This window comes from Mesoplodon densirostris, chromosome 6, assembly GCF_025265405.1.
Source record: "Mesoplodon densirostris isolate mMesDen1 chromosome 6, mMesDen1 primary haplotype, whole genome shotgun sequence".
NCBI classification, from domain to species: Eukaryota; Metazoa; Chordata; class Mammalia; order Artiodactyla; family Ziphiidae; genus Mesoplodon; species Mesoplodon densirostris.
In genome coordinates this window covers 133,579,733-133,604,740 of record NC_082666.1, presented here as the reverse complement: position 1 = coordinate 133,604,740, position 25,008 = coordinate 133,579,733, and the positions used below count along the sequence as shown (strand labels likewise).

At 49.2% G+C, this 25,008-nt stretch overlaps 1 protein-coding gene across 3 annotated transcripts in view; it reads left to right on the top strand.

Moving 5' to 3' along the window:
- PALLD (palladin, cytoskeletal associated protein) overlaps positions 1-25,008 on the top strand; it is a 380,643-nt gene that overhangs the window by 282,804 nt on the left and 72,831 nt on the right. The window contains exons 1-2 of one of the 3 annotated variants that reach the window (XM_060102704.1): positions 15,674-15,763; positions 17,031-17,169. The exons of 1 other annotated variant lie outside the window; for it this stretch is intronic. The gene's annotated coding sequence lies outside the window, so the exon portion shown is untranslated. Of the gene's footprint in view, positions 1-15,652; positions 15,764-17,030; positions 17,170-25,008 lie in introns of those variants that run through there. One more of the 3 variants, XM_060102705.1, reaches the window with a different exon arrangement.

The following is a 25,008-nucleotide window of genomic DNA, read 5'->3' as shown; positions in this document are numbered from 1 at the left end:
GGGTCATAGGGATGAAATGACTTACTTAAAAGTGACACAGCTGCTTTGCAGCAAAACTGGCACAAAAACAGGTCTGGAAGCCCAGTCTTGGGCTACTTTCTTTTTTTCTTTTTTTTGAACTTTTTATTTTATATCGGAGTACAGTTGATTAACAATGTCGTGATAGTTTCAGGTGTACAGCAAAGTGATTCAGTTATACGTATACATGTATCTATTCTTTCTTAAAAATTCTTTTCCCATTTAGGTCGTTGCATAATACTGAGCAGGGTACCCTGTGCTATACAGTAGGTCCTTGTTGGTTATCTATTTTAAATAGAGCGGTGTGTTCAGGTCATTCCCAAACTCCCTAACTATCCCTCCCCTGCCCCTACCCCACCCCACCCCCAACTGTAAGTTCGTTCTCTAAGTCTGTGAATCTGTTTCTGCTTCGTAAATAAGTTCATTTGCATCTTTTTTTTTTTTTTTTTTTTTAGAGTCCGCATTTAAGCGGTATCACACATACGGGGCTAGTGTCTTGATGCCAGTGTTTCTGGACGATGCTTCCCAGAACACTGGGCTGAAAGTGAGCAGGGATGGTGTTTCCCAAATCATGGTAGAATATTCTCAGTTTAAACTTTTCTCCCATAAAACAATGAATTTTTTAATCTTTTAGTGGCCGCTACCATCTTTCTTCTTGACAATGAGATGGATGCACCAGTGTAAACATTAATCTTAAAAGCTCAGAAATAGGCTTTCACAGATTTCTTTTTCTTGGACATGTGCTTGTTGACTGCTTCACAATCGCAGGTATACAAATCATTTTCTTCTAGTAGCATCGTGGTGTTTCAGTGATAGAATTAAGTATAACAGTGTCACGACTTCTTGTGCTCTAAACCCTGGACAAGTTTGAACTTACCAGCCATGTTCAAGGCCCGTCTGATTCCTTGAGGTTACAACCAATGGAGGTCATTGAGAGTATATTTATAATCCATACCCTGTCCATCTCCTAGGAGGATTAGGACTTCTACCAACAAGAATTCATCCCAGCCAGTCAGAGACGGTCCTGAACAAAAGAGGGTAATACACTTTGGGAATTCTGTTAAGCTGAATGCTATTTCCACACTGGTCACCATGGTGAACAAAATAAGCAGACTGAATGGTAAGGGGCCGGGAGAAAATGGTGAACAAAATAAGCTGACTGAATGGTGAGGGGCCGGGAGAAAATGGTGAACAAAGTAAGCTGACTGAATGGTGAGGGGCCGGGAGAAAACGTGCTTTCTGTGGGGTTTGGTCTGCCCCTTGTGATGGTCAGCGTGTCCACTGTGAAGCTTGATGACAGCATCTAGTCCGACGCCAGATGACAACGGGGCTTCAATCCTGAGCACAACGGACAAAGGAAAGTACAGACTATGTGTGGTGCTAAATGAGGAATAATATCAAGTGATAGGATATCCTGTATGTTTATATTACTTACCTTGGGAAACGAGCTCTGATTCCTTTCAGAGCAAGTCTTGGGAACAGACTTGAATCACACAGGCTCCTCCGTCTGGGAAAATAGCTTAGTCTGAATTTCTCTGTGGAGTTAGACAAGAGCTAATTGCAAAAGGATTAAAACCTTGAAAACTGCTTTGTTCAGCTGATTGTTTCAGGTTTCCTTTTGGAGTGGGATGATGTGTTTATTTGACATAATAAATACCACCATCCGCTTTGTTCCAGGAACCAAAAGGCTGTGTGCTTGCCCAAGGAATTTCTCTCTTGTTTACATGTGAAGAAACACGGCTGTGTTTTATGGGATGGGCCCTGGCAGCTTCTTTCTTAAATAGGGAATGCAGAGAGCTGTGCTTTCCCCACACGCGTCTGAGTACAGAAAGCAGAAAATACCCTTCTGCCCTCGAGATGCCAGCTGCTTGCAGCCCCAGAGCGCGGAGCCGACGGCCGACGCTGGGAGCCTGTGCCCTCCACTGAAGGACCCGGCCTGCCCAGCTGGGCCTGGGTACTACGTTCCTTCCGATCTGAGACTGGAGTGTCCTGCGGGCACCCCGGATTGGGGAAGGGGAAGACAAAACCAAACCACTCTGCCCTCAGCTAGATTAGGAGCCAGGACACTGAGGAGTCAGGTGACCACAGATCAGGCGACCAGGAGCGTTCTGGGCTTTTTGTTCTTTCCAGAAAGGTGCCCGGCCCCATGCGGAGGGCATGCGTGTGAAATACAGGCTTTGCGGTGACTTGGAGTGTATGCAACAGAGCGAACTTTCCAAACAGCTGCAAGCTCTCCGGCCCCTTATGATTTCCAAAAGGCGCTCCTTAAATGGGCATAAGTGCTGGATGCTTGGAGAGTAAAGGCAAAGGAGGCTGAGTCAGTGACCTGCTAGGGAGGGGGGGAGCGGGGGGTGGGGGGTGGGGGAGAGAGGGAGAGTGTGTGTGTGTGTGTGTGTGTGTGTGTGTGTGTGTGTGTGTGTGTGTAGGGGGAGCAGTGGGCGGGGCGGGGTTGAAGCTAGGCTGCAAGCTTAGCAGAATGTTTGACCCAGACAAAGAGCAGCTCTAGCGACCAAATAAGGAAATTGGCGCTGCAGGATTTCAGAAAAGAAGCGAGTGCAGATACGAGGCAATCTGGGAGAGTAAAAATAAGCAAAGAAAAATGTCAAAGGATTTTGGTGTCACTTGCTTACACAAAACACACAGGGAAAACAGGATCTCTGGTCTTTCAGCAGGGGTGAGAAATACACGTTGCATCTCTCCCCTTTTGTAGACCAGCGACGGAGAGACGTTTAGAAATGCTTTGAGCAGCTGAAATAATAAGTATTCCCTTGTTAAACGGGGGAAAAAACGCAAGCTGTACGTTAGAAGCACCGTGGCACTCCTTTAATGTGTAATTGATGAAACTTTTAGCTGAAGATGGTGAAAGTTTCCAAGACGTCACAAAGATATCTCGACTCCCATTTTCAGACGCACCCTGAACACGGAGCGTTAGTTGTGTCCTTTGAGAAAAAGCGAACCTCTTCACAAATGAGGGAAACGTTTGATCCAGGTGTGTTTGTTGGTAGATAGTGAAGATGTCAAAGAAGGAAATTATGCAGAGAAAGCATCGGTGGCTCATGTGATCCTCTCAGCCTCATCTCCCAGACCCTCCAAAGTGTTAAATGATCTTTGTTACTTAGTAATATGAATTAACGTTGATTTTGACACCTTTTTGTAGTGTGGGTGGAGGAGGGCGGAGCTTTGGAAGAGGAATTTCAGGATAATCCTAAACAGATTGAGAAACACCTTTCTGTGCCACAGAACCAACACGGAGAAATGATTTCTGTTCACCAAGCAGTCAATATATTTATATTCAAAGCGAGGAACAGATATAGGGCATTCATCCTGGATCGGAATTTTAAAAATCCTCCGCAACTTGACTGTTGGTAACTTGAAGGTAGGGAAGGGAAGGAGCCCCCCGCTTCCACTCCCACCCCAAATACACAACTGGACAGCCCACACTGGGTTTTGAAACTTCCAGAACACTGCGTCGTGGGAAGGGAGAGTCTGAGGAGAGAGCTGGCCACAGGGCAAAGGGCGGGAACCCCACAGCCCACAAGAGCTCTGCATCAGGCTGGGCTCAGGGGCACGTTCTGGTCTCAGAAATAACCGCTTCACACTCAGGAATGAACCCTACTCAGTGAGCCTTCCCTATTCAGGAAGATGGCAGCCTTATGAGAACATGCTTACCATCACTAATAAAGAAGTGAATTAAAAAAAGAAAAAAGCAATTTAGCTATAAATGTCAAGAGTTATACAAGCGGTATTTCATCTCAAAGTCATACTCTTCAGTATGTTCCCTGAGGAAATAATTCAAAAGAGGAATAAACATATAAACCTGAAAATGTCTCCTGTAATAGCTTTTTTTTTTTTTTTTCACTATTTCAGAAGAAGGAAGCAAACTAGAGCCAAAGAACGTGGAATGTTAATTCCCTTGTCTCAAAGAATAGAATATTATGCAGCCACTAAACCTAGTTGTGAGTCAGACCATGAAGACAAGTATGTTTATGAGAAATAATGTAATGAAGCTGAAAAGTTTATAAAATGACACACTGTCCACACAGCTATGCTTCGAAGACGGGAAACGGGAAAAGAACATGGAGAAAATATTAGTGTTAGTGCATTATGAATATGGATACATTTTTCTTGCCTTTATGAGTTGTACTTTTTCATAATAAACACCGCTTAAATTTTTTTAAAAAAGGAATAAGAGTTTCCAGGGTAAGAAAGAACTGAAATTTCAGACTCTATCTGCACAGCAAATAAGCTCACAAAGTTCTGTTTGTGTCCTTAATGATCTTGTAACAAACGGCCTTTGTGATTTTGAGAGCTGTGATTTCTACTTACTAATAATATGTCAGTTATTTCTAAAAACAAAAACAAAGCTAGCTGTAGTTCTCTGTGAGAAAAACAAAGGAAATGTAACTGCAGAGACTTCTGGGCATTTCTCTGTGATCTGGTTAATGTGGGGTGACCAGGCCTTGGGGTCCGTCCGGGGTTCCCCAGCCTCGCCAGCAGCCCTCCCAGTTTAAAGAGGAGAGGATACAGGATGCCCGAGCAGGGTGATCTCCCGGCCTCGGGTAGCAAACCTCTGCTCGCAGCCAGAGCAGTTCATCCAATCTTCCAGTCGGCGCTTCAGCTTGGATGGTCCCTCTACTACTGAAAGGAATTCCAAGGACTTCTGAGTGATGAGAAAGCACTTCGCATAAGTCAGCTCATTTGAATTATTCTACTTACAGGGAAAAGCTAATGCAGACTTAGAACAATGCACAAATCGTTTACATGCCCTGGTATCAAAAAGCGGAGGAGCAAAGAAATAACTCTATCTTAACGGGATTTCCTATGATGACTTACAGTAGTGATTTAATAACTGTAGATGTTAGATGTAATCTCCTCCAGCCCCTCTGGTGCACGTTTAGAACACTGAGACACAGGACTTGACATGAACTGTGCGAGATCTCACATTGGGTTCGCGCTGTAGCCAGCACCTGGGTTGAACGTTGTCTTTCGGTCCCTAAGGGAGGTTCTTCTATCAGGGCTGCACTTGCTGCCTTCCCTACGTGCCCCCTCGTGTGGGGACCCAAAGAGCATGGCCGTCAGCCTTGTTTTGATAGATCATGAGTTTAAAGGAGCTTTAATCTGTGTTCTTGACTCAGATGAGGCGATGCCTTAGCAGTTTTCTTTGTCCAGTTACTCATTTAGAATATAAACTCCTCAGCGGCCGCACGTGGCCATGTTTCTGAGCAATGACGACGGGAATCGCTAACCGTGTTGGCAGCTGTGCCCAGTGACCCTGGGCATCTCCGTGAATCCTCACTGAGCCCCGTGTTGTGGGCAGCACTGCTGTTCCCATTTCTCAGAGGGGGAAACTGAGGCTCAGAGAGGTTACACAACCTTCCCAGAGACATCCTGGCAAGTGACAACATCGGGATTCAGACCCAGAGCACGAGCCCCTAAACGTGAACATGCGTTCCTTCAGTAGGTGTGAATGAAAGCTTTGGAGGGTACACCTAAGCATCACAAGTAGCTGACACTTCTCTTGAACGTGTCTGAAGGTATGAGAAAAGTTCCACTTCCATTGAGAAAATGAAGCCAGGTATCCAAGTGGCAATTTCTGTTTGAATAGGAGAATGATAATTACAGAAGCAGTTCCAAAAATTACCTGCATCAGTAAAAATTTGGGAGACAGACATGTAAATTTTGAAATGTTGTACATGGTATCAGTAAGGAATCTGATAATGCCACACATATGTATGAAGTGAGGGTCTCAGTGAAAATTGTGGAGTAATAAATGTCTGTATTTTCGTGGCTTCTGGGTCCTTCCACATCAGTAGGGACAGAGATTTGGCAGGTCAGATGCTCTGCTTATCCACAACATCCAAGTTCCAAACATAGCTTATCCAGAGCTGCACCCATAAGAATCAACTCGGTAACTTGCAGGACGGGGCAGGGGTCCAGGCGGGGCAGGTTTGTGAGTTTCTCAAGTCTTCAGCTATCTGGGGTATTTAGTGGAATCTCCATATAAAGGAATAGTTTGAAGGAAGTATCTGTATTCATTCCATCCCCTTCCCCAGACTAGTGGAAGACAGACCCCAGTACTTCCTCTCAAATTAAATGTGCATGTTTGAAGCTCTAAGCTGACCCTAGAGATGGGTGTTCGAAGCCAGCCCTCTGCCACACGTCACCTGGTGAATTGCATTGCTTACATATTTCTTTGTGCCGTAAAACCATGGGATACTAAGTTTTTTGGGTCGTTTATCCCCTTTAGTAAAATATTGTGTATGTGCAGGTAGACCTCATTTTACTGTGCTTTGCTTTACTGTGCTTCACAGGTAGTGTGTTTTTTTTTTTTTTTTTTACAAATTGAAGGTTTGTGGCAGCCCTGCGTTGTCAGATGATGGTTAGCCTTTTTTAGCAATGAAGTATTTTTAAATTAAGGAATGATCATTCTGAGGCACAATGCTATTGCACACTTGATAGACCGCAGTATAGTGTAAACAGAACTGGTATGTGCACTGGGGAACCAATAAGTTCCTGTCAACTTGCTTCACTGCAATATTCACTTTATTGCTGAGGTCTATAACCGAACCCACAGTATCTCTGAGGTTTGTGCGTCTATACATATATAGGTATATGTACACATACCTGTATATGTAAAATACATACGTGTATTATGTTGCATATATTAAAAATATACACAAAGAATCAAATATTTAAAGGATAAGATAAACATAAGGAGAGGTTTTACTATTTTTTTGTCACTTCTCAGTGGATTGTCACTGAAGACCCTTGCTCTCTGCAGTACACCAACACCCCTTGGAAGAGTTGCTACCAAAGTCCTACCTACAGCCAGACCAGAGTGGGTTGACCTTGGGCCTGATCCCTGGACCATCCCACTGAAGGCAGCCTTAGGGATCACACCATCCAACCCCTCCACTGAGCAGACAAGGAGACCAGGAAATTAAGGGACTTTTTTCCCTAAAGACCTCATTTCCAAGAGGACTTAGGACTGGATGAGATCTTTTGTTATATTTAAAGCCTGGTGTACGTAAATTTTGCGCACGCATGCGTGCAAACACACACACGAGGTGATGGGTGTGTTAATTAGCTTGATCAGGGTCATCATTACACAAAGTTACATCACGTTGTACTCCTTAAGCAAGTAAAAGTTTTTATTTGTCAATTATACTTTAATAAAGCTGGAAAAGATAAAATAAATCAGTCTAAAAAATAAAGTCTGAATAGGTACATGGTGACAAGGGACCAAGGTTGGAATTGTTTTACCGAATAGAGGTGGTGTTTTGGTAGCTGAAGTGCTCTCTTAACACCACGAACAAGTTGAAATTGAAAAGGGACTCTTGAGGGATTTAAAAAGTGAAAAGCAGAGCATCTGCAGATGAAGTGGACCAACCCAGGATGGGTAGGGCTTCCAGGAGGCGTGGCATCGGGGGCCACACAGGGGTCTGGAGCACACCCGCCACCCTCAGCCTGGCCCTCCCTCCTTCCCCAGACAAGACCCGAGGAGGTCCAGCTTCTAAATGTGTCAAGCTTTCCGTTAAGCCTTTTAAGGGTGTCCCCACGAACTGACGATTGTGCCTCACCTACGCGCCAGCAACTCACTCTCAGTGGGAGAAACGTTCACGTGAATGAGCGGCTGCAAAGCATCAGCTGTGAACAGCTGACTGTCCGCCCGCTTAGATGGTAAGGAGCCTGAGAACACAGGACCTGTTTTCTTCTTTTAAAAACGTGCGACGCCTACTGCCTTAGGTTCGCACACAGTACAGCCCTGAAAGGAGGCGAGGGGGCGGACGTGCTTTACAACCAATGAAAGTGTGCAGGGCGCAGACGACCAACCGTTAGGGCTGCTCTGGGACTGTCGTGGCCCCAGACTCCTCTGCCTTCGTGGGTCCCTTCTCCATTAAAAATTAGAATTCTATTTTATAACAGCATTGGCCTAAAGACGGTTGGAATCCAGGCTGGATTCATTACTATACAGTCATCACGACGACGGTCACTTATGTTCATTTTTTTTCTTCCGAGTTTAAAATTATCTAAAATTTAAAAAAATTTTGTGGGCTGCCACAAGTGTGTGGGCCTGAGCCCCGGCACCCACTGTCGGATGAGCTGGCCCTGCCCAAGATCACAGACAGTGGCCGTCCTGACCACGGCTGCCCTCCTTGTAACCCAGAACTAGCCCCCTTCCACTTCTGTTTCTCTAGATGCTTCTCTCCGAGCCACAGGGGGGTTGAGGACTGGGTGATCCCTTTCTCCGTCCGTACCACCTCCTGGCCCGGCCAGCATGCCCCGCTGGGCTGCCGACTGGGCCGTGGCACGCCGACCCCGAGGCAGTGCACCGAATCCCGAATTACTCCCCCTGCGCTGCGCCTCTGAGCTCTGAAATGGAGCCCATGTGAGAGGAGAACTTCGTCCAGCCAGTGCATCCACTGCTGGGACAGAGGCTTTGTAGAGTGTCACCGGGGCACAGTGGCACCAAAGTTAGGCCAGGCGTCTGCCCGCCGCACACGAGGGAAGGCGGGATCTAACACTGCCGCCTGTCGGCTCAGGACCTGAGGAGCGACAGTGGCTGAGATGTGTCTAGAGCCGTCGCTAAAACATCCGTCTCCAGCGAGGCTTTTTTAGAGTGCGGTCATGCTCTGCTGAGGCTTGGTCTGAAGGAGGTAGGCTGAAGTTAGTCTTTAGGGTGGATGCTGTCTTTCTGCTTTTCTTGCATTGAAAACTTTACTTTCCAAATCTCACTTTGTCAACTTTGCTCTGAAATTACAACTGTTTTGTTTTGTTTGTTTTTAGGTGTTTACTTATACTCATTTAAGCTTTGCATCAGTCACTCAAGGAAGATAATAGTGTCTTCATTTTATAGATGAGAAAACTGAGGCTTTTCTTTTTTTTAAATCTTTTTTGTTTGGTTTGTTTTTTGTTTTTTGCAGTACGTGGGCCTCTCACTGTTGCGTCCTCTCCCGTGGCGGAGCACAGGCTCCGGACGCGCAGGCTCAGCGGCCATGGCTCACGGGCCCAGCCGCTCCGCGGCATGTGGGATCCTCCCGGACCGGGGCACGAACCCGTATGTATCCCCTGCATCGGCAGGCGGACTGTCAACCACTGCGCCACCAGGGAAGCCCTTTAATCTTTTTTAAAAAATTTTTATTTTATATTGGAGTCTGGTTGATTAACAACATGGTGTTAGTTTCAGGTGTACAGCAAAGTGATTCAGTTATACACATACATGTATCTACTCTTTTTCAAAATCTTTTCCCATGTAGGTTATTAGAGAGTGTTGAGCAGAGTTCCCTGTGCTGTACTGCAGGTCCTCGTTGGTTATCTGTTTTACACAGAGCACTGTGTACAACTTTAAAACGGGTGCCCTAAACTCCACTTTGCCTCAGCACAGTCTTCTCTCTTTGGACACTGCACGTGCCACATTTCATCACAATTCATTGCATGTTATTAAAAAAAAAAAAAGTCCATCTGAAAACACTGCTGGGCCGCTTGGTTCTTTGAATCATTCTTTGAAGGTACGATATCATCCCATTATGTGACCAAATTACCTCAGAATCAGTTAACTCTTTCTAAGGTGACTATCAGCAAAGAGTAAAATATGATTCACTGATACAAGAACAGTGACCTCAATTCTTTGGAACGATGGGAATATTCCTTATACCTGATGGAATCTTAGGGAAAAGTCTTGATTTTTTTTCTCTTGAAATCTAGTACTTCGTTGTGTCAGGGGCCCATAATAGGCAGTATCAATATTAAGTCAGTTGTTTTAACGATGAATCACATAAGCTATATACAGATAAATTAATTTCTTAAATGACCGATGTTACCAAATATTTGCTCTATGTGTCTTAGGGTATACAGTCAGGGGATTTTCCAATATAAAATGCATCTATTAAATTTCTGTTCTTAGAGAAAATTTAATTGGAATATTTGACTTCCCCTTAGCGCTCTCTCTCTCTCTCTCTTCAGTCCCTTTTAGTACCAGAGTCTAGGTTTGCACATTTTTTGTGTCAAAGATCTATGCCATAAAATAATCTCAACGATCCTCTTGGTAGTTGGAAATCTCTGCTAGAAAGCCTTTCCCTGCAGCACCCAAGCCAATTCCCGTGTACTTCCCAAAGGAAGAAGAGTAAGCACCTCAGATAACATAATCCCATTAGTGTGAGCCAGAAGATCAGCTTATTAATTCAAGGGAATGGATGGATACTCCAGTTGAGGAAGTGACGGATTCGGTAGAGTGGGGGTTTCAGGAGTGGGAAACAGCCCTCTTTCCCTCCCTGTACACGTGGCCCCGGCTACACCCCGCTGGGCACCTTGGTTTCCATGGCACCACCCATAGCAGATCCGTCACCAGGTCGTTTGACATCCTGTATTTCTGGGAGCAACAGTTGAAAGATGGCTGGTCTGCAGGTTTTCAAAGCATCCAAAGGAATCTGCACAAAAAGCAACACAAGATTCCTTGTTAGGGTGTCACCAGAGGTAACGGTATTAAGAGAAATCTCACCCATAACTTCATGAACTGCCACTGCGATTAATATAAAATGTGACCTTATGGCCTATGTGTGTGTTATCAGTGACTACATTTATAGGACTCAGCTGAAGGATTTCCTTATGCAGGATAGAGTCAAACTGACAAGCCAGCTCATAGCAGTATTTCCTCATTCACTCGGGAGTCACAGAAAAAGGCAAAAGCCTACTTTTCACTCTGCCTTTTCAGTCATCCATGTGGAATCTGTGGTGATTCCATCGGAGCCAGCATAACTCATTTGATTTGGAAGAGGAGACTCAGTAGTGAGTCAGATCCTTCTGTGGGTGAAGCAGGACATGTTTAGAGCTGCCTGAACTATTTCCAGTCAAGCAGACGTTCCTGTGCACAATGTAGCTTGGCGAGAACAAGCATTCGCTAATGGAGGTCTTAGTGTCCCAAGGTTGTTAAGGGACTTTCCATATGTATGTACTTTTCACTCCAAAGTTAAGAATCCCTGGAGTTTGGGTTCTGGACTCCACAGTTTATGCTGTTGCTTCTCCCCTGACCTGCTCTGTGTCCTTGGGCAGGTTACTAACCTCTCTGTGGGCACTGCCCTCCGAGAAGGGGGCGTGATGGTAACAGCCATACCTCCCATGGGTTGTACAGGCATATAAAATGGGAGAATGTGTGTGAAATGACCAGCATCACGTCAGATTATTACTTTTTACTCTGCTTCTAACTAAGTACTGTGTTTTGTAAAAAAAAAAAAAAAAAAAAAAAAATTCCTTAGATACTGTAAGAATATAAACATACACATTAAAGGGGCAAGAAAACCAAGGCCACCCACCATGTACTGAGCCCTGTGTTATGGTTGCCCAGGCAGCATCTCATTTATCTTCTTTTAGGCAGGCCAAGGGAAATGCCTTTCCTCCACTTTACAGATGAGAACACAGGAGCTCTGTGAGTTCAAGGTCATGGCAACAGCCTTGGATGGACCCGGGCCGTCTTGTCTCCAGAGCCCAGCCCTTTCAGGCATCCTTCCTCAGGCCCCCGCTGGTCTGAATCTGTGATTCCCCTGGAGTCCTTCGCAGGTTCAAGGCCTGGTTTGCTCTGGCAAACTCAATCTGTTCTTTTGTTTACAACTTCACCATCTTTTTTTAACCTCCATGACTGCAGCCCTTCTGGGGACCATGTTCCCTCTCACTTAGTATTTTACGTCCACTGGGCTCTAGTCACTTTTACACAAGTACAAACAATCCCCTTTGTTTTCCCCTTGGCCTTTCGCCCTGCCCTTAATAAAAAGTTATGTACAAACCAAAGAGCCAGAAAGTTATCTTGGCCAGTGGGATACACACTCTGTTTTTATGTTGAAAGTATGAATTGTCCTTGGAGGTTTGCCCTTTCCTTCTCCCCCAGGAGTCCACATTCATGGTCAGATAGTGCACGGGGCTTAGCCTCCTGAGAAGACCCACGTTTTTAAAGATTTCGCACTTTCGTTAAAGTAATTTGGTAGTTGTTGATACGGAAACAGATATGTTTCTTTAAAAATGCTGCAATTAACTACAAAGAGTGCAAATTCAAAGTGGTCCAAGACTTCTTGAAGGTGCTCATTTTAAACATGAGTAGAATGAAAGGTGATCTTAAGCATTCTCCTCTCAGAAACATTTTCTGAAAAATAATATTAGCTGGAACCAGTATCAGGTAAAATCAGTCACTGCTCTACTGTTTTCCTAGTCTGTTCTTGTTTGCTGCATGGGGTTGGGATTCCTTGCAAAAGTAATCTCTACAACTGAAGAAATGGGCCACTGAGACAAGATCTTGTACCTTTTAAAAATACAGCAAGAGCTAAATCAACAGGTTTTTAAAAACAATATCAAAGCACCAGAAGTGAGTGGAAATAGACCCTTATGCTGAATTGCTATCAGAACATCCGTTATATTCACCATCGATCACTCGGCGGAAATACGTGCCAGCCCATTGGCCAAGAATCTTCTGAGAAAGTCTCAAGGTTTTGGTACTTTTCATTAAAATATTATTTTAAGGAAAATGCCTGAAGATATACTAATGTTCTTTTACTGCTACCTGTAAATAAAAGGAAGGAAAATGTAGATTTTGGCTTTACATGTTAGAAAAGCGTGGTTGGGCACTGTGACTTGTGGTGGTAGTTTTTCTAGTGGACATTTGGTGAGAAGGCATGGATTTGATTTGCTCATCGTATCTGCTTTATAAAATATTGTCACCGATGCCGAGCATGTTTGAGGTGGGGGCCGTGTGCTACCTGCCAGCCGCCAGATCTCTGTGGCTGGCTTCCCTGCCAGGATCTTGTTTGTTCAGTGAATACCATTTGTTTTGAGCCGTCTTTTGCTGCTGTTTTAGTTTTTAACCACCCTGAGCTTCATTCTTTTCCTGAGAATGTGAAAAGGAGAAACAAGGAATGATTTGAAGGATTAACTTCACCCATTCCACCCTCCTCCGCAAACACTTAGACAACTGAGCAAATTACTTCATCTCAGATTAAATTTGCACGTTTGAAGCCATTAGGTGTTTGAGCCCCAGTGTGCAAAAGTGACCCTGGAGACAGGAACCTTAGAGGAGATTCTGCCAGATGCTCCCGGGGGCCAGTGGGAGTCCCGGAGTGCAGCCCCTGGGGGTATGAGTGGATGCAGGTGTGTTCTCCACCCCTTCCTGTTGCCCTAAAGCCACAGAGCTCTAAGTTTTAGCTCAGGGAGAGAGAGAGGAGAAAATCTAAGGAGAAGGTTGCTGCTCAGGATCTTCCGAGTACACAAGGGGATGCATGTTCTCTCTCAAGCTTGGCAGGATTCCTATCAGTACTGATAACAGTTGTCACAAAGCTTGGACTTGCCAAAGTGATATATAAGATGTACCCACGCCTCCCCCACTGCACGCTTAAAGTCTTTAAAAGTTGAAAGCATTAAAAGACTCAAGTGTTTTGCACCAGTTCTGAAATCCTCCCGGATCTGACCTGTGAGATGTAGACACTGCTTCACAGTTCTGGGCTCCTAGAGTAGCAGTAAGGCAGTGATGGTGGATCTCTGGGTCATCCTTCCTTGCTGCCTCTGGAGGGGAGAGGAACGGGGTGTTTCCTGGTGGTTCACCAACCCTGTGGGTCTCGTTCCTCCTACAGCCTCTCCCAAGCTCATGGTGCCGGCACCTCAGCCGTACCCATGTCATTCTTTCTGCGCTTACGTGGAGAACGGACTCCTGAATCATAAAATCACAACACTTCAGAACTGTGGCTTTACAATCCATCACAGTAATCCCATCGCTATGAAAACATTTTAAAACTACAGACTTCCACAGTTAATGGCACAGACCACCAAGTCGGAACTCCCAGTCCAGAATGTCAAGTGCAGCCCTTCTGGAAGACCCTGCAGCTCACCACTGCTGTCATTCTTGCAGCCCTAATGGCCACGTACCCTGGAGTGAGCACACCAAAAACCGAAAGAAAAGCAAAGTTAAACAGAGACGTACTGAGCTTTTTACCCCTGTTCCTTGCAGAAATTGAAAAGAGAATAATGCCTTGTAGTAGACCTGGAAAGATGACTACGGTATATTGTAGGTTAAAAAAGAAGTAGTGTAGGGCTTCCCTGGTGGCGCTGTGGTTGAGAGTCCGCCTGCTGATGCAGGGGATGCGGGTTGGTGCCCCGCTCCGGGAAGATCCCACATGCTGCGGAGTAGCTGGGCCCGTGAGCCATGGCCGCTGAGCCTGCTAGTCACAGAATCATATGGAAATGATGATCTAATCTGTGTGTTGAAATGCACAAACAGAAAAGTCTGGAAGAGGATACTGCAGGCTGTTAACAATGTTTATCTCTGAGGGTTGAATCACAGGGAACCATCCTCTTTGGGTTTACTGCTTGAGTATTTCACAGACATCATTTTTAATCTAAAAATGATTAACACTATTTCTGGGAGAGAGAGAGATGTAGAGTCTCTGTCTCAGGGCTGTGAACCCAGAAACCCTATTGTTCGATATTAATACTGAAGACAGGGATAGAATTACTAGACTAGTTACCGTGGCCACTGGCATTCAAACCTAGATGGCATCTACTGGCGTTTTCTTGGTGACCATTTTACAGAAAGGGCTGGACACAACCATGGGTGTTCAGTATATGCAGTCTATTAGCACTCACCCATTCACATTCGTGACAGTTCGTGGTGTGCAGAGGAGATATGGACTTGATGGTCAAGGAGTACGCAGTGTAGGAGGAACAGGCCAGAAATAACTGCTCACCCAGCTGTAGGGGGTGTGCGGGGCCAGGGGCGTCCTGAGCTGGGTTAGTGAAAGGAGAAGTCGCTGACCTGGACTTAGGGTTAAGCCCACTCACACACTTTACATAAGAAATTAATTGTGGAATTAATGAGTCCATTTCCTTCTTGTAAACAGTTCTATAGAAACTTCCACGTCGTAGTTGAAAACGAGTGACTCAGGGCCTCTGGAAGTTTACGGCAGAAGCGCACAGGACAGGCACGGTTGCTGAACCAGAACGGCTGCGCTTCGTCCCCTCAGGGCCCCGCAATTCAGTTACTCATCGATGAGCGGAACAGAGTAAACTGTTCATGGAAATCTAGACATTATCCTCTCCTTCCTTAAACAAGAAAGAAGCGTTCCACGCGATCTGTATGCTTTGGGATTTAAGTGCTGCGCAGTCTTCCTGATGGTACCTGATGGTGCGCAGGAGATGGGCTCCGACCCACCGGCCCAGCCCGACGCCCGCAGCCCCTTCTTCCCGGGCCGCCCCCGCCTCCGCCGGGTTTCACTCCATCCCGCTGGAATGCTGCCCTGGAGCAGAGGTCCTGGACCTTCCTTCTTAGTCCAGAAACGAGAAGACTCAAAACCTGGGGCAAATCACCCGACATGCAGCCCACATCCCTACTGGCCTCGAAAAAAAGTTAAATTCTTTCCCGTTATCCATCCCTCCTGGAAATTCCGGGAAAGCCCGTTCGTCCAGGTGCTGCCCGGGGCGGGGGCTGCTACCCGGGAGGTGGGGACGGACAGGCGCGCCGCCAACCTGCCGGGCAGCCCGCTTCTACCCTCCTCTCCCCTCCCCTCCCCTCCCCTCCCCCCCTCGGCCCAGGCCGCCCCGCCCCCTCCCCGCCCCCTCCCCGCCCTCGCGGCCCCGTGGACTCTTATTGCCCTGGCGCGCGGGCGGGGCGTCAGGCCTCTAGAGTCGCCGAGGCGTCCAGTCTGGCGCGCGGTCCACGGCGGGTCCTCCCGGCACGTTGGGGGTCCCGGAGCGGCGGGCCACGGCCGGACGGCAGGTAGGGCGGCGTTGGGGGTGGGTAGGGGAGGAAAAGGGGGCCGGTGGGCAGCAGCCCCGCGCTCCCGCCCGCCGCGGCCCCTGGCGGAGCCCTCCCGGCCCTGCGGTCGGAGAGCGGCGCAGAGAGCTTGGCTCCAGAGGGGCTCGGGCGCCTCGGGCCGTGCGGGGGCCGGAGAGGCTAGGCTGCCCCGGACCACGGCCGGCAGAGCTGGCGGGGAGGGGGCGGGCGGTGACCTCCTCCTGCCGCCGGCGGGGTGTGGTGAGGGGTCGGTCCCTCCCGAGCCCAGCACCCCCGCACCCTCCTCTCCGCGGGGCGCTGGTGCTCTCCGCGCACGGAGTGGGGGGGGCGCCGGCCTGGGGGAGCGGCGAGGCCGGGTGGCCGGGGCGCGGGGCGCGGAGCTGGCGACCCTCGGGCCGCGCCCCCCGCGGCTGCGGTCCCGCCGCCCGGGTCTGGTTTCCCTTCGGGGCGGCGAGCGCGCGGGGCTCCGGGGCGCGGAGTGCGGCGGCCGGGGGCTCCCTGCGCGCGGAGCTCATCCGACCCCGGTCCCCGGGAGCCGAGCCAGCCCGAGCTGCGTGTGCCCTGCGGCCCCAGGGCGGGGCCGAGTGGACAGACCCTCGCCTGGGAGGCGGGAAGGCTCGGTTCCCGGGTGACCTGCCCTCGTGATGCCGCCCCCAGCGCCCCGCCCCCCTCCCCCCCCAGGCTCAGCAGCGGTCCCGGCGGCCTCGGAAGCTGCCCAGCTCTGCCCTGGAGGACATTTTCTTGGTTGGTGTTGTGAGGGGTCCCGTCGCAGTACTGCCGCTGTCTGAGGAAGAACTGGCCGGGGTCATCGGGGAGTGGGGTAGGGAATGTTTCTGAGCTCACAGTGCAGAGGTGGCTGCTTCGTGTGGTCTTCCTCCATCCCCAACGGAAGAGGACTCTTTTTCTTTCAAGAGCTGGGGGACTTTGACTTAGTGATGAGAGGTTTGAGTGAATTTTATTTTTCCCCTGGTCTGTTCACGTGGGTTTGCGTTGTTGCGGGTAAGAGTAGGGGTCCCCGTGCCTTGGAGCGATTGGAAGAGTCCGGAGTCCGACCTGAAGAGAGAGGAAGTCACGTGGTTAGTCCACCCTTAACAGTGGGTGTATCAAAAATAGGCAAGAGGTATATAATCAATATATAATCAACACACTTTCCAACTAATCGCTAAGCCTTGTTTTTTATTTCTTCTATTTATTTTATATAAAATAAGATTTATCTGACACTAATTCTAGTTTTTGTGTTTTGAATAAGGACTGGGCTGGTTGCCAGGTGCCCACACCACATCCGTTACTAAGAAACTAGGCACGTACAGCGAATAATCCAGCTCGCCAGCATCCTAACCGTCTTTTTGGCTGTGTGAACACTTGGTGCCCTGGGTGAAGAGTTCGGGGTAGGTGGTCGACAGTCACACAGCTTTGTTTTCTGTGGCTGTGAAACCCGTGAATCATAACATTCTGACAGCTGGTGTGGTCCAGTAGCCTGCATGCTTGAAATGGTGTAACAACTGCACACCCAGTGTGTTCCCAGGTGAGGACACTGACTTGGAAAACAAGAGGTTGGTGTCCTGGTTATAGGAGCCCTGGGGTGCTTCATTATAGGCTTGTGGGCTCTGGGTTTTCGTTGACTTTGAAAACTTTTTAGTAAGAGTTGAATGCCACCTACTGCATTGCCTTGCAGTTGATCTTTAAAAAACTTTACTGTGTTGTTTTCTCAAGAGCTGTAATCTTTATACTACTTTTGAGCATAGTTGCTTTTTTTCCCCAAAATATTTTCCCTAGACTGTAGTAAATCTTATACTCTACTATCTTTGAAATCACTCATTATTACTGAAGTATAAAGTATTTCCTGGAACTTATCAAGGAGTCCATACTGCTCAAGGTGCTGGAGTCATTATTTCAAAAGGAAGTTGTTAATTTGGTTACGCAGCTGTTGATCGTCCAAACCGCTGTTGCTTTTCTTCCCCCACTTTCCGGATTTTTTTTCACAGTCACTGGGAACAGTAAAAATATGTGTTAGACATTGCTTTCTCTTTTGCGTACATTTCCCTGTAAACGATTTCATATCAACATGTGATGTGCTTTTTCAGCAATTGTTTCAGAAGATCCAGATAAACATCAGGTGACGGAAGTTCACTGTGTTTCTCAAAATGCCTGTACGGTTTCTTATTTGGCAAAATGGCTCTCTTCTTCAAGTAAATGGGGGAGGTAGACACCAAAAAAATAAGTTGACAAGCCCTGCACTCTCCTGTGAACGCGTTCTTGCGTTCACACACAGTAGCTCCGCAAATGTTCTTCTGAGACACAGGGTGCTAGGAGGTCGAGTGAGGCCCTCGGGCCGTCCCCTTTCCGCCTCTCTGGTTGCTCTGCAAAAGCCAGGTTGCACTCACTCACGGGGGTGGTTTTGCTGGGAAGCTCTGTATCAGGTTGTGTCGAAGGACGAAGAATGAGCGATGCTGGATGAGAAAGGCTTCCTCCAAGGAGACTGTATGACTGGCTAGAGCTAGCCCAGCCTTGTAGGGAGGGTGGGGAGGTACAGCGGAAGGAAGGAGGGCCTGAGGGGTCAGGAAGGAGAAACGCCCCCTGAAGCCAGTGCCCTGGGCAGTTTTCGGCCCAGCCCCACTGACCCCTAAAGGTGCCTTTCACCTTGAGCAGTCGCTGCTTGCTGCTCGTGTGCTTTAGGGACAACCATGATGGGTGACGCGAGCAGTTCCGGTTAGGTGAGCCTCTCTTACTTGTGTGTTTGGACCACAAGGACCGGAAGGCAGGCTGAGAATTCGGGTGGTTGGTTCATGCAGCTCCGAGTCCTTCCACGGAGGGCAGGGCGAACAGCTGCCAGGGCTTCCCCCTGCAGGAAGCAACGATGCTGGTTTCCATCTTGCCCTGGGCTTTTGGAAGGCGGAAAGGCTTCCTTGATGGAAAAGATGTCCTCCTAAGGGAGAAGCTGCCATTTGCAGGCAAAATGCAGCCAGAAGAAATGAGCAAATGACCATTTTTTGGATTTTTGGCAAAACTTTGCAATTTTTTTCCATATAGAAGTGTTAGAAATAGACTCATAAGAAAACAGACAAGGGGCTTCCCTGGTGGCGCAGTGGTTAAGAATCCGTCTGCCAACGCAGGGGACACGGGTTCGAGCCCTGGTCCAGGAAGATCCCACATGCCGTGGAGCAACTAAGCCCGTGCGCCACAACTACTGCGCCTGCTCTCTAGAGCCCGCGAGCCACAACTACTGAGCCCGTGCACCACAACTACTGAAGCCTGTGCACCTAGAGCCCATGGTCCACAACAAGAGAAGCCACCGCAATGAAAAGGCCGCGCACCGCAACGAAGAGTAGCCCCCGCTCGCCGCAACTAGAGAAAGCCCGCGCGCAGCAACGAAGACCCAACGCAGCCATAACTTAATTAATTAATTAATTAATTTTTAAAAAAGACAAAACCAAGTAAGAAGAATAGACACAGAAGTCTCACCAGTGGGCAGGGAGGGAGGAAGGAACCTTGGTTAAGCAGCTGTCACTCTCCAGACCCTGCAGGGCATGCAGCATTCTCTACCACGTTTCCTGGTATCAGAGAACAGGGACCAGGTGCCCATCCACGTTGGAAGGAAGTAGCACTGGACCACCGTGCATGAGACTCACAGGCATCATCCCCCGCTTCATGACACGTGTGCTGCCTTTGTGAAACTGCCAGAGCCCCTGAGGGTCAGCACCCTCCGCTTTCACCTGGGCTGGATTTTGAATGTGCATTTGTAAATCCTTTGCTGGGAACTCTGAACATGCCCTGTCACTGAAACCGTGTCGGTTTGTGGTTGGTTCCAGGACAGGTCAGCGTATCCTGCTTCTATTCATAGCACCATCGACGGGAGCCATTAGATATAACGTGGTTTTGCGGGAAAATGCACTCAGAGCTCCAACTTGATTTTTATTTTTTTTAAATGACTTTTAATCCCAGCAACGGTGGGAAGAAGGACCCCCCCTTGTCTTTTCCGTGTAAACCCTAAAGGGAAGATAAAGGTGCACAGAGATGCGTTTCCTTTCATACTGCCCCCGTGCTAACAGAGACCCCCCCAGCCTGGAACCAGAGAGCTGGGGGGTGGGGACAGCGGTAGCTGGCACCAGAGGGGGAAGGACACAGGGGACAGGGCCGAGGTGAGGCCCGCAGTCCGTCAGCCAGGCCGGGGAACCTGCTCTGACGGCCGGTGGACGTGGGCTGCCTGCGGGTTGACGTGACTTCCTCACCAAATTACTCCACATCATCTTTACTCTAGAACCTGAGCATCAGCCCTGTGAGTCGTCCGTTCAGTGTTTTTCAGGTCAGGGTTGGTTTTAAATGGAATCTTGAATAATAGCAAGAAAGCAGACTTCCAGGCATTTTGTTTTTCTTTTTGATGCCAGTGCACTAAATTCCCAAACAGATACCTCCTGGGGGCCGGACACACTTCAGGTCAACTTAGACGCTGATGTATCCTTACGATATCCTGAATAACGATATGATGAATACCCTAGAGCAGTTACCTCCTACCAGGAAATGTGCTAAAACGTTTAACACACTTTACGTCGTCTAACCGTCACTCCAGCCCCATGTAGTAAGTACCATCAGCACCCCCATCTTAAAAAGGATGCGAGTGAGATTTCGGGAGGATAAGAATGTGCCCAGAGCCACACAGCTCTGAAACGGCAGGGCTGGACAGCTGTTGTTGAACAAGCCCCGTGGCCTGGCCGCTGGCTGGACTCTGGGAATAAAGTAGGGACCCAAATGGACAAATAGGCAAAAAGCCCTGCCCTCGTGCAGCTTGTCTTGTAGTGATGGGAGACACACCGTAAAGAAGCAAACTAAATATCCAGGGCTTCACGTAGTCCTGTGCTGGGGGAAACAGAGCCAGGAAGAAGGAACAGCAGTGAGGCTGGGGTCAGCCCAGCGGGAAAGAGCCCGGGCCCAGGAGCGGCTGTGCGCAGGCGGAGCGTCACAGCATCCGTCCTCCAGGCGAGCCCTCGCGTTTTGTAGCGGCCGCTGTTGGCAGGTGGACCACCTTCGTGCGTCCCTGTAAATGCCCCAGCGGGTGCCTGGGGACGCACGCAGGAACGTGGACGAAGGGCTTCACCTTGCCCATCAAAGGTCAGGAGAGACGGAAGGACAGGCTGGGGTCGGGGCACGGCAGAGGCTCTTCTGCGGTTCTGGAAAGAAGGCGGGGTCCGCAGGCCAGGGATCAGGTGTGGATGGACGCAGCAGTGAGGGCTTCCTGTTTTTTCAGTGAACTAGGAAGTAGGTTGTCACCTTGGTGGGGCTGGGCGCTTGAGGAGAGGAGGTGCGACACTCACCTGGCTGGTGGAAGGTGCCCTCAGGGTCTGCCTGAGGTCGGGTTCTGATGACATTCCTGTATCCTGGACCCCAGAACCCCACCATCCCCTTCACCTCCCAAGGAGAGAGCCGTCTGCTAGTCTCCTTCGTGTCCCTTACGTGGAGGAACACCCTGCGCTTGGTAGACGGTGGTCGGCGTTTGCTGAACGACTGCGGTCAGCCTCCTGCACGCTGACCCGGAAATGTCACCAGACATCTTCTCTCCACCCTGGTCATCACAGTAGTCGCCCCCTCCGCTGAGGTGCTCTGGCACGTAGAGTCCCTAAAACAGCAGTTCCATCGATGGCGAGTTACTTCCTGAGCTCGTCTCGTCTCTGCAACGTTGAGCCCGAGTCTTAGACCATGAAACAACTCTTATATCGTGTGCTCTTCTGTGTCACGCTCCGGCGGCGACCTAAATCGGACTTCACTGCTCCGCATGGTGCCTCGGTTGAGGACAACAGGGACACCTTCTGCTTCTGTTTTCTCTCTGCTGGTTGCTTGGCGTCCTCCTGCGGCAGGTGTAGGTGGTCAGCTGGGAGACAGGAGAACCACTGGGATGGTTACAATCATGCAGGAAATGGACATTGGTCTCAACAAAGCTGGTGGCAAAGGAACTGATTGAAGGGGTTGGATTCACCCTTTACTGGGGTTAGAACGTGGACTTGACTGTCCTTGGCGTTGATGGTCTTGAAGGGGGGAGGCGGGGGGATTGCATCCAGGGTCCTGCCGGGCAGCGGGCAGGAAGTGCAGCGGCCCTGAGGGCAAGGCAGCTTGGGTGTCGGACCAAAGAGAGGCGAGCAGGAGGCAGGTGGACCCCATGTGTGATGTTCTGAGAGGTCAGAGTGGGGACAGATGAGGGGACGATCACCACGGTGCAAGCCCTGGGGGAGGTGGCTCTGCCGCACGGGAGGACAGACAGCGAGGAAGCTTGACTCTGTTTGAAGGTGACGTCAAGACCTGTCCCTTGACTAAGTTAAGGTCTGGAAAACCTGCCCAGTGAAAGAGCGTTGAAGCAAAGCATATCCCAGTAAAACCACAGGTGAACTGATTCATAGCTGGAGTTGGAAGAATGTGTGGCTTTTCTTGGTAAAGCCTCATTTTCTCCTTGTCTTCCTAACTATAAATGGACGTGTTTGTATAAAGTGACGTGCGGATCTGTAGAAAGATCTATTTGAGGCACTTATTAAGAGAGAAAACGAAAACAGGTGCCCTCCGTCTCACGAGGTTGTGTCACATAGCAGAAGGTTTGAGCACACACTGTCCACACCAGCACCTGTAAGCCTGTCCCTGCAGGTGAGGGCAGGATGCCCAGGACGGGACGAGGGGCTGGACGTTGCCTCTCCAAAGCGAAGCTTTTATTTGCGAGAGAGAGTGGTACCTAAGCCTGCGGATCTCTGTGAAAGGCACCAAGATCGTCCGGGGATGAGACGGAAGTTGTCCAAGTCCAGGCATCCTTGGCCCCTCTTCGTGCACAGCCAGCGGGAGTCGTCAGTTTGCAGACGTACAGAACTGCACTGTTTCCCCTCAGAACCACTCAGCAGCCACTGTGGACACTCAGTAACCTCCACCGCCGTCCAGGCTCTCCTCTACCAGGTCGGCATCCTTGCTCCAGGGTACAAAGGATGGAAAAGTTACTTGGAGTTATTTTTATGCTTCAAGGTTTAGAAAAGCCCGAGTGTTCACCCTTCACAGGCATATCAAGGTCGAGAGTGTGAGACCCGGGCCAAGCTCTCGTTCATTTAACAATTCGGGGCCTTTGCCGGTCCAGGGCCTTTTTCAGGGCAGGTGTCCTGACCCCTCCGCTGGACAGATTGAAAAAGTATAAAGCGTGCACTTGGTTGTGACTTCCCGAAGGTGCCGTTACAGGAGGACCGGGGCCTTCAGGCTCTGGCTGGTTTCTCTTTCCAGCCCTTGGGGCCTCCCCTCCGAGTGCAGGGGGATTGTGACACTTGGAATTGTGCACCCAGGGCAACTGTAGGGTTTTCCAGCAGCTTCTGCCCAGATGACAAATCTGGCAAAGTCAAATTGAGAACGCTGATTACGCAGGCTCAGGAGGAAAGCTTTTAAGGGTAAATGCTAACATTTAGAATCCTGAAGCCCAGTTTACTTGGGGAGGTGATCCCAGTGGAGGCATCTGGCTGGGTTGCCTTGGCCGCCTTGCGTGGACGTCCCAGCCCTGGGGGGGTGGCCGCCGTGTCCCGGGTGCTCTGGCTGCTCCCCCCGGTGTGTGTCTGCTGCTGTAGCTCCCAGGCTCCGTCCCTCTGCTCAGAGCTCAGTCTACCTACGTGTTTATTTTCTCTCTGATCCTTTTGATTTTGTCTCCCTATTAAGCCAAACACCAATCTGAAAATAAAAGAGAAGGATAATCGAGCTGGACGCCTGAGTGTTTGCTCCGTGTTCTCAGGGTGGTACTAGTGTCATTTTACTACAGGCTGCTACTTAAATCTATAATTAGGATATACTTCAAAACCACACTGATCGTGAGGTGTCAGGGCTCGTGTAGTACAGCAGTTATTGGTTCACTGCGTTTTATGTAAGCCAAATAATGACGTGCAATCACGGAGTCATACAGCTGCATTATCAACATTCAGCCACTTGAACAGGAAAGAATATAGTGAAGACTGAACATCTTGAAACAAAGTTTGGTCGTACGGCGGGGTCTGCTCCGACCCTTGGGTTCGAGTCTCTTTTACAAAATGGCTTTTGGGTCCTGTTCTGACTTTGAGATAACTAGTTCATCCTTTCATCACTGTAATTAGATCTGGTTTCAAATACAGTATCTCTTCTGCAATTTTCATTTAAAAAAAAAATAACACCAGTCACTTTTGTTGCCAACAGGCATCAGCTGAAATTATGAGTCAGGAAAATCGTGAGGGCACTGCAACTCCCAGCAGACAGATTAAAGGCTGCAGTGCTTGAAACCACAGGGTCGGGCTGAACCTCTGGGTTTTCTTACAAGGCCAACACACACCTGGTGTTGGCCGAGGCCACCCGGAAAGCTGTGCGCGGTACAGATCTCTTGAGATGATGATGTAGTACAGTCTAGATGCATCTGTGACTTGCCCGCCTGTCTTTCTCGGCCGCCTTCCTTTATTTTCTGAACCAGCCGAGGAAGTGGCCGTCAGCCCAAGCCTGTCTTCTGGTGCACTGGTGGTCCTGGCTTGGGCTGTGCACGCCAGCTGTCGCTTCCCAGGCCACCCGCGTTGCCCCCGGGTTTCTGTTGTCCTCCCATAAAGTGAGAGACCGGAGGAGACGATCTGAGTTGTCCCCGTACCGTGTAAGGAGGGAGATGAAGGGTGTCCCGTGCAGCCCTGCCTTTCCTCCGCCTCAGCTTTGCCTGCTCTCATGGAGGGCTGGGCTGAAACACTCAGGAAGCTGGTGACTCTGGGGGATACGGTTCCCTGGTCTTGGAGAAGTACAAAGATGGATCTCAGACAGGAAGTGCCACACTCATTCAGATTATAAGCCTGTCATCCACAAAACTATATTAGAAGTACAAGCTTCACAAAAATCCCAAGTGCCCGTGACCTCCAAAAATGATGATAGAGGTGGCTTTAAAATGTGTAGTTGTGGGCTTCCCTGGTGGCGCAGTGGTTGAGAGTCCGCCTGCCGATGCAGGGGACACGGGTTCGTGCCCCGATCCCGGAAGATCCCACATGCCGCGGAGCGGCTGGGCCCGCGAGCCATGGCCGCGGAGCCTGTGTGTCCGGAGCCTGTGCTCCGCAACGGGAGAGGCCACAGCAGTGAGAGGCCCGCGTACAGCAAAAAAAAAAAAAAAAAAAAAAATGTGTAGTTGTGTTAGTTGTGCATATATATCCTAGTATACGGACTCCAGGGAAACGTATGGTGTCATCTGACCCAAGTCCAGCTTCTAAACTTGGCCACTGTGTGTTTGC